This window comes from Cibotium barometz, chromosome 12 (assembly GCF_041138505.1).
Source record: "Cibotium barometz isolate CiBa-2024 chromosome 12, ASM4113850v1, whole genome shotgun sequence".
NCBI lineage: Eukaryota > Viridiplantae > Streptophyta > Polypodiopsida > Cyatheales > Cibotiaceae > Cibotium > Cibotium barometz.
The window spans coordinates 22022286-22031226 of NC_141057.1; positions in this window are offsets into that span (position 1 = coordinate 22022286).

Genomic DNA, 8941 nt, shown 5'->3' on the forward strand with positions numbered 1-8941 from the left:
ATCATGAATGAGCCATAATCCCATTTACATTGGTATTTATACTCCACCCAAGAGTTCAGACCTACTTACTAGTTGTCCATGGCCTTGGGCCCATAATGCTTTCTTACACTTTCTTTCGACGAATATTTGTTTACAAATTCAAAAACATGGATCTAACGTCGATCTCCGATTAAAATTTATCTTTTATGCATACTTCTATGCATTAAAATCAATTATGATAAAAGTAACACTTTTATAATAAAAATTTATCTTTTATGCATACTTCTATGCATTAAAATCAAATATGATAAAAGTAACACTTTTATTAAAAAAAATTATCTTTTATGTATATTTCTATGCATTAAAATCAATTATGATAAAAGTAACACTTTTATAATAAAATTTATTCTTTATGCATACTTCTATGCAATAAAAAATGATAAAAGTAACACTTTTGATATAAAAAAAATATTCTTTATGCATACTTCTATGCAATAAAAAATGATAAAAGTAACACTTTTGATATAAAAATTTATTCTTTATGCATACTTCTATGCAATAAAAAATGATAAAGGTAACACTTTTGATATAAAAAAATTTATTCTTTATGCATACTTCTATGCAATAAAAAATGATAAAAGTAACACTTTTGATATAGAAAAATTTATTCTTTATGCATACTTCTATGCAATAAAAAATGATAAAAGTAACACTTTTTATATAATTAAAAAATTATTCTTTATGCATGCTTCTATGCAATAAAAAATGATAAAAGTAACACTTTTGATATAAAAAAATTTATTCTTTATGCGTACTTCAATGCAATAAAAAAATGATAAAAGTAACACTTTTGATATTAAAAAAATTTATTCTTCATGCATACTTCTATGCAATAAAAACATGATTAAAGTAACATTTTTGATATAAAAAATTTTATTCTTTATGACACTTCTATGCAATAAAAAATGATAAAAGTAAACAGTTTTGATATAAAACAAATTATTCTTTATGCATACTTCTATGCATGAAAATGATACTTTAGAATATAGAAACCATAAGGATTATAATAGAAGAAGAATTCTATTTCACTAATTTCAAAAAAAATTCGCCATAACCTCCTTTGTATGGCTGACCATTTTTCAATTTTCTAAGTCTCTAAAAGTACACCAAAAGTATTGAATTTATCCTAAAGTAAACAACATTATAAAAACTTGACAATTAATCATTAACCATTTACCAAGGATAGAGAATGGTTGGTTTTGCTAGAGAAGAGAGGGGAATGCCTTTCTGTAAAAATGAGCCATAACATTTTTAGAGAAGACATAAAGCATAAAAATCATTTAAACCATAAAAAACATGAAATAAGTGAAAAAAAAGAAGAGTCACCAACTTACTAAAGACTTTAATAGCTCTCCTTTGGCTTGAGGGTTTGAGGGTTCAACTCTTGATTGAACAAGAGTGGCCACCTATCTTTGGAAGAGGGAAATGTCAAAAACTAGTGAATTATTAATGAATTCACAGTTCTTGGCTTGGGTGGAATAGAGTAACAATGCATAAACATTATTGAGTTTCAACAAAGGGGAAGGCCTCTATTTATAGGAAAAAGTGAGCTCCTAACCAAGCAAACTAATTCTAGAATTTTCCAATCCAGATTGGTCAATTTTTGACCATTTTAGGTCATTTGAGCTAACTTTTTGGAACTAGAATTGAATTAGGAGAGAGGAGAGATGAAATATCTCAATTTATGATGATTTAAAACTCAATCAAGCATGTGAAGTAGGCGCCTCATTAAATGCTCTCCCGCTTCCTTACATATGTGTCAAAATGGCATCATTATACCTAAAATATCTCATATTTTTAATATTACTAATAGTTTCTTACTAATAAACCTTATACATATTCAACTCTTTACCTTATGTGAGCATTGAAGGGACTCCCCTTCCTTACACATGTGTCAAAATGGAATCATTATATCCAAAATATCTCATATTTTTTAATATTACTCATAGTTCCTTACTAAACCTTGTACATATTCAACTCTTCACCTTATGTGAGCATTGAAGGGACTCCCCTTCCTTACACATGTCAAAATGGAATCATTATATCCAAAATATCTCATATTTTTAATATTACTCATAGTTTCTTACTAATAAACCTTGTACATATTCAACTCTTCACCTTATGTGAGGATTTACTCATTTTTTGGTATCTTCTTTTACAAAATTGTATTTATCTCCTCACCACACATGGATTGATCCTATTGGCCCACAGGAACCTTAATTGGACCATATTCTAAAAATTTCTAAAAATATAGATCCTTAAGCTAAGGTCCTTTATACCCAATTCTAGTTAATTCCAATTGCACATTGGAAAGTTCTTTTTGAATTTCTGTTTCAGGGGAATTCATTTTAATAAGATGAGATATTTTTCTATCCAAAAATATAAAAAATCTGAATATTCTCTCTCTAGAATATTTTCCCTCTCTAGGCTAAAACAATTAGAACAAGATCTTTTATATTTCTAAAGAGGGATTTGATTACACGGAAAGATGCTGGACATCTTGAGAGGCTGGGGAGGAATCTTACACTCTCCCACTTGAAAAATGCGAGATGTCCTCATCTCGCAAACTGGGGGTAATCCCGCAAACAGATCGGTTTCATTCTCCCAGGTGGCATCTTAAAAGGATAGAACTTCCATTTTACTAATAATTCTCTGAGAAATCTATTCCTGAGAATCTTTTCTCGAACATCGAGAATTTCTTCAGGTTGGAGTTCCATCTGTCCTTGGGTTGAAGAGGTTAGGATTTCATCATCAAGCATATGATTTGGGTTTGGCACATATTTCTTTAGAAGGCTTACATGAAATACATTATGAACCTTGAGATGAGGAGGCAGAAGAAGCTCGTAGGCTAAGTCACCTACTTTCTTTGTAATCAGATATGGCCCACAATATCTGGGGGATAATTTCTTATACTTCCCAAGAGATAAGGAGCTTCTTTTGGGCCGTACTCGAATGAAGACCATATCTGCCTCATTGAATTCTCTATTTGTCCTCTTCTTATCTGCATATTGCTTCTGTCTATCCTGGGTGGATTTTATATCTTTATGAATTGCCTACATCTGCTGCTCCATGTAGTCAAGCATCTATTTGGACATCTCGACCCTAATCAATGGGTCGGATCAAGTTAATGGGGTTAAGCAATCTTGTCCATATAGAGCTTTAAAAGGGCTCATCCCGATACTTCGTTGATAAGAAGCATTGTAGGCGAATTCGACTAGGTGCAGATAGCTTAGCCACTTCTTGGGTTCTCTGCCACACAGCATGATCGAAGTATATCTTCAATTACTTGGTTTACTCTTTCTATTTGGCCATCGGTCTCAGGGTGATAGGCTGTGCTGAGATCCAAGAAAGTTCCCACACTGCTTCGAAAAATGTAGTCCAAAACTTTGAAGTAAATTTGGGATCTCGGTCACTTACTATTCTCCTGGGTAGGCCATGCAATCTGAAGATTTCTTTGAGGAACACTCTGGCCACATCCACCGTAGTGTAGGTTTCTTTTACTGGAATCAGATGGGCAACTTTGGTTAGTCTGTCAACTACCACAAAGATGGAGTTGTAACCTGATTGCACTGAAGGTAATCCAGTAATGAAATCCATATTGATACATTCCCACTTCATCTGGGGGATGTTCAATGGATGTAATTTCCCAGGCATCTTTACTCTCTCAGCTTTGACTTTCTGGCATGTCAGACATTGACGTACATGATTCAGCACATCCTTTTTCAAACCAGGCCAAAAGAATCTTTTCTTTACAGACATGTAAGTTTTGATGAAACTTGGATGTCCTGCTATAATGCTGTCATGGGCTTCATTCAAAATTTGGTCCTTGGTTCCCTCATCATTGGGAATGCATAGTCTGCGATTATAATACATAATGCCATCATCCAGGCTATACCCTTGAACTCTGTTCAACTCCTGTGGAGTTTTGCTTTCCTGCATAAGCAGGGTAGCAATAGGGATAAAGAATCTATCTTGCATGATCTTTTCACTCGCTTGAATAATCAAAGGATTTGATATTACAGTAATTGCAAGCAAGAAGGCTTTTCTGCTGAGAGCATCTGCTACCACATTTTCTTTGCCTGGGTGGTACTTGATTTCAAAATCAAATTCCTGCAAGGTCTGCATCCACCTTCTTTGGCGCATGTTGAGGTCCTTCTGAGTAAAGATCCACTTTAAGCTCTGATGACCTGTCATCAAAGTGAATCTTTTTCCCAGTAGGTAATGTCTCCACAACTTTAAGGCATAGACTACTGAAAGCAATTCCAAGTCATGGACAGCATAATTCCTCTCATGCGTTCTGAGCTTTCGGGATTCATAGGCCACTGCATGACCTTCCTGCATGAGTTCACCTCCCAAGGCAAAACCACTTGCATCAGTTACTACCTCAAAGGGTAGAGAGAAATCTGGCAGCTTCAGAACGGGACTGGTTACCAAGGTGGTCTTCAGCTTATCAAAAGCACTTTGGCACTTGGCAGACCATAGAAATGGGATATTCTTTTTAAGAAGGTTAGTCAGGGGGGATGCTATGAGAGCATACTTTGGTTTAAAAATTCCATACCACCTAGTCAATCCTAAGAATCCTCTGACTTCTTTCACCGTCTTTGGTTCGGGCCAATCTATGACAGTTTGGATTTTTGCAAAATCTGGAGAAATTCCATCTTTGGATACCAGAAAACCCAAGTATTCAACGTGGTCGGCAGAGAAAGTGCATTTGCTCTTTTTGGCAAAGAGTTGATGCTTCCTTAGAATCTCAAGAACTTTTCGGACATGAGTCTCATGGTCAGCTGCATTCCTTGAGTAAATCAGAATCTCATCAAAGAAAACTAGAACAAAATCATCCAAGTATTCTCAGAGGATATCTTGCATTAGGTGGTTGAATGTAGCTGGGGCATTAGTTAATCCGAATGGCATGACAGTAAATTCATAATGCCCATAGCGAGTATTGATGGCTGTTTTTGGTATATCAGGATCATTGATCCTAATCTGGTAATACCCAGATTTGAGATCTATTTTTGTGAAGATCTGGGCTCCATTTAGCCTATCCAAAAGCTCATCAATCCTTGGGATAGGATACTTATTCTTAACTGTCAGATTTAGACCTCTGTAGTCCACACAGAGTCTAAGGGTTCCATCTTTCTTTTTCTGAAAGAGAACTGGTGCACCCCAAGGAGAAATGCTGGGTCTTATAAACCCTTGTTCTAATAGCTGCCTAAGCTATTCCTTGAGTTTGATGGCTTCAGGAACTAGCATTTTGTATGAGCATAGGGCTACTGGTTGAGCTCCAGGGGTCAATTCAAAATCACATGATCTATTTCCCGAATTGGAGGCATTTCAGTTAGCTCTGCTGGGAATAGATCATCAAATTCACTTAACCATTCTGGTTCTTTAGCTTTAAGTTTTGAGTCTACTGTTCATTTTGACAACATAAATTTGCTGCTTCTTCCTAAGTCCTTTCAGTAACCTAGAAGCTTTTACTAACTGAAGGTCTGGGGCTCCGAAAACTCCAGTTCCTTGGACTTTGTTCCCGTGAAGGTCATGGAAGGAAATAGTTCCATTGTGACAGTGTATATCAGCTTGATTTTTGTGGAGCCAATCCATTCCAAAGATCCCGTCAAAAACCCCTAGAGGTAAGACTTTGAACTGACAGTCGGTTACATTACCATGTAGATTGAACTGGATAAAATCTGTCTCATGGTGAGTGAGAAGAGTCTTCCCACTGGCCAATTCAACTTGCATAGGTTTCCGTGATTTCTATTCTAAGACTAGCTTATGCAAGCATCTAGGGGAAATGAATGAATGAGAATTGCCTGAATCAATCAAAAGCCTAAAAGGCTTACCCTGATACTCTGTTGGAGTATGGATGATGGAGAACTGCTGGTGGTTAGGCCCTTGATTTTCAATTGCAGCATAGATCTGCCCTTTTTCCTCTTCTACTACATCTGAAATGGTGACTGCTCTGGCTACTGCAGTCTGAGGTAGAACTCTTTCTCTTTGGTTGCCCCAGTTCTGGGAAGGAGTTCTGAGATTACTCTGGATAGAGGCAGTTGGCTGAGTTGGAGTTCTTCTGGGGTTTCCCTGGCTTGGACGAGACGGACTGGAATGAAGGGGTTGGTTTCTGAATTCAGGATCCTTGACTTCTTTTAACTGGTGACCAAAACCCTGGCATCCAAAACATCGGTTTTCAATTCTGAGCTCATCCTTCTGATTTTTTGAAAGAGATGGGGTTCCTGAGAAGGTACTCTGGGGGAAGGGTCTTCCATCACTTCTGAATCTTCCTGCATCCTAATTCTGATTTGGGCCGTGCTGCCTCTTTGGGGGTAGAAAGTTTGAATTACTTCCTTGGGCTTGGAATCTTTTAAAGTTAGAGGGTACAGGTTTTGGTGGGACCTTTACTACAAAGGCTTTAGCAAAATCTTTTGCCATTCTTACTGCTTCAGCCATGGATACCGACTTGGCATTTTTGACCAGTGTGTCCAAGGGTTCGTTCATTCCTTGAATGAACCTGGCCATGAGTTACTCTTCATCAAGAGGTGGTGAATATTTGAGTAGAAGAGCAAAGGCCTGGTGATATTCCTCGATGGTTCTGCTCTCTTGCTTTAGTTCTAAGAATTCGTTCATTTTGATTTCTAAAAATCCAGAAGGACAAAACCTCTTTCTTAGATAGGTTTTTAGATCATTCCAAGACTGAGTATTTCTATCCAGATGGTTGGTGTCACAGTGGTTTCTCCATGCTACTCTGGCTGTTTCCACTATTTTCAGTCGGGCAAGAGCCATTTTGCTCCGCACATTGTAGCCTGTGATGTCAAAATACTCTCCCATGGCTTCTACCCATTTCTCCACAGCCTCGCCCAGGTTCTCCCCTTCTCCTTTGAAGGGTCCTGGCTGAGTCCTATGAAGAGCCTTGCGAACATCCAGGTCAAGCTCATCATTTTCAGAGACAGGGTCTGGCTAACGACCACGGTTTCATGATTCTGCCAAAAAATTTATATATTATTAAAATTTTATTTTGATATTATCCATGAGATCCTAAGACTTAAGAGTGTCGAAAAACAATTTCTTAAACAACTTTTTTCTCCAAAAAACATTTTTAATATAAAAGTTGCAATATATACATAGAGCAGCTTGGCTCCAAAATTCAAAATCTCCTCGGGAGACGCATAAGAGGACTGTACTGGGCTATAGTCATGCCCTGTTACATAAGTTCTCTAACTCCAAAGGGAGCTATTATTTTCTCCTTAGGGATAAATCGACTAAGGAGTCTATAAATTCGGCATGAAAGTCTGAAATTCCGAGGTGTTGAATGATATAGAATGACACCACGTGTCATTTTCAGTTTTAATAGAATCATAGCCAATGAGAGATTCTCCCATAGCATTGCACGACGATCGCAAGGGGCGTGGATATATTGCCCTGCAAACCACTTATGTAGTCTCGCCAACTGGGTTAGGAAAATATAAATCCTCAAAATGGCGTGCGAGTCTTGCTCGGCTTGTTCGAGTAGAAGCGGAAGAAATGAGATGTTCGAAGGCGAACGTAGTTATATCTTGAGACTGGGTGACGTCGAGAATACCAGATAAATAGGAAACTTCCATCTATTAAAAAATTTCTTTAATTAAAAACTCTTCCTTAAAGAAGCCTACGGAATGAAAATACATTATGAAAAAAAATGTTTTTTTTCTGAGTTCTTATTATCAATTTCAGATAAGAATTTATTTACCCTTATTAACTTTCAACTTGGCTCTGATACCAACTGTGAGATCCCTCTGCCCCCTCATGCGCGGGGCAGGGTTTCTCACTCGGGGCCTCGCCCTCGAATGTTCGGGCACGAGACTAGGTTGGTGATCACTCCAAAAACCGAAACCGGGAAAAATTCCCATGCTTGGAAAGGGGGGACGATTCCACCTTTATGAATTTTTTTTCTTTAAAAAAAAATGAATTTTTCTAATGTGATCAATTCTAAGCTATCCTTCAACTGAATAAACCAGATAGAAGTAAACTATCACTGATATAATTTGATCATTTTAGTAAACTCAACGCTTTTTTCCTGATCTAGGTCAGGCACAGCCGTTGATCTACTTATCGAAAAATTTATCAGGAAATTGTCTAACTACTCGAATCTTAGCGTAATCCTAAGATTTTGCAGTTTGATTATTAAAACTTCACTGATTCCAGCCTAACCCCATCCGGCCCATGGGTTAGCACCACCCTACCACTGGAATCGGTGGAACCAAACAAGTACTCACCCACCCATAATTGAATTGCCTTTCTTAACTTTAGCTTTAGAAAACAGATATGCACACACTCCTCTTTATTAAAACTTTAATAAAAACAACTCTTGATAAAGAATTTACGGGTTATACATGTCATACTTCAAAATTTTCATTAAGTCTTTGTTTCACAACAAAAGAGTATCACTCTGGACTCTCCATTGAGACTAGAAAGTCAACAACGAGATCCAGTGATAGATTATAAAAACATAGGTCCATCATATAATTTCTTCCTCGACATACGCATGGATGTCCTCGGCCCCCCGAGCCCGTGCATCACCTGGTCAGAACCCTCCAGGATTCTCCTTAGGTGTCTTGGAACTTCACTCAGGGACCGCTTCATCGACCCTCGTCCATCGTACCGGAATCGCACCATTTTAACCATACCGAGGCTAGTCAAGACCTCGGTAGGTTTTGCCGCGTGAGCTATCCCTCGAAAACTCCCCGCCAGCTGTTGCAACCGAACTTCCCTTAGATAAACATATATGCCAAATGCTCCCTCCAGCATTCTGGCGTAAGACACTCTTTTAAGAAGGCAGGGCTTCTATGCAAGTTTACACTTTTGATTTTTATTTGAATATCATGAGTATATCGTAAATCACTATCTCAATACTTCTAGGTCCAATTTTCAATTC